Below are 1,528 nucleotides of genomic sequence, written 5' to 3' on the forward strand. Positions count from 1 at the left end.
TAACGATTCTGCCAGTTCACCGCCTGTACAGTGTTTAATAAACCTTTCTATTATAGGCACAAGGCCTGAAATTTGGAAGAGGGGGATAGTCGATTACATCGACCACAGTACTCAGCTGGTACTTAATTTACCGATCCTGAAAAGATGAAAGGCAAAGTCGACCACGGTGGAATTTGAACACGGAACGTAGCGACGGGTGAAATACCGCTAAGCATTTCATCCAGCGTGCTAACGATTCTGCCAGTTCACCGCCTGTACAGTGTTTAATAATGGTTTCGAATTTCGACAGAAGGTCAACAGTTTTGGGGGGAAGGGGGCATTAATCGATTACATCAACTCCGTTATTTCACCTGTGCTTTGTTTTACCCACCTCGCAAGGATGAAAGGCAAAGTTGACTTCGGTGAGATTTGGACTCAGAACGTATAGAGTCGGAAGAATTTCTTATTTCTTTACTGCCCACAAGGTGCTAAACATAAAGGGGACAAACAAGGGATTAAATCTATTACATCGACCCCAGTGCGTAACTGGTACTTAATTTATCGACCCCGAAAGGATGAAAGGCAAAGTCGACCTCGGTGGAATTTGAACTCAGAACGTAGCGGCAGACGAAATACCGCTAAGCATTTCGCCCGGCGTGCTAACGTCTCTGCCAGCTCGCCGCCTTTCGGAAGAATTTCTGCTAAGTATTTTGTTCAACGTGTTGAAATGTCTGCCAGCTGGTCCCCGTACCGTGTTTAATAATGGAACGACATATTGGGTAGTCTATTAAGAATTAAAGCGTGTAAAACAGAAAAGGAAATGGTTGCAGTTTGTATAAAAAGCCTTCGATCCAGCGACGTAACAAGACTTCTCAGCGCTGGGAAGCAAAGATAGTTTTGGCGTTTCGACTTTAATTAACAAGCATGATACATCAGAAAATATAACGGTAGGTTTCTTTCAGTTTCCGTCTACCAAATCTACTTACGAAGTTTTTGGTCGGCCCGACGATTTAGCAGAAGGCACTTGCCCAAGGTGCCACGCAATGAGATTGAACGCTGAACTATGTGGCTTTGAAGCAAACTTCTTACCACACAGCCACAAGCTGGTAGTGATACCTATAAGTCATATTGCTGTGAAAAGTGTGTGCTCTAAATTTGGTGCCATTTTATGAGTTGTAGCCGTACTATTTGAGCTAGGGTGTGTCTCTAGTGTAGCCTATTAGGCCGTTGCATGTTAATACAGATCGGCAGTTAACTAAATCAACCCAATATATGATTGGTACTTTATTTCATCAGCTCCAAATTGATGAAAGCGCAAAGTTTATGTCGACAAGATTTGAACTCAGAACGGCAAACCACCATACTTTAAACACTAAAACCAATGTTGATTACTGCAACAGCTGAGAGTCTTTTGCACCTAGTCCCCTGATATAAAATATATAATTTCCATTTCACCATGACCAAGTACGAAAAAATTGGAGCACGCTGCTGTCCTTTGCGTTGAAGAATACAAAAAGCAATGAAGTGACGGCACCATTATGTATATGGG

This window comes from Octopus bimaculoides, chromosome 2, assembly GCF_001194135.2.
Source record: "Octopus bimaculoides isolate UCB-OBI-ISO-001 chromosome 2, ASM119413v2, whole genome shotgun sequence".
Taxonomy (NCBI): Eukaryota; Metazoa; Mollusca; class Cephalopoda; order Octopoda; family Octopodidae; genus Octopus; species Octopus bimaculoides.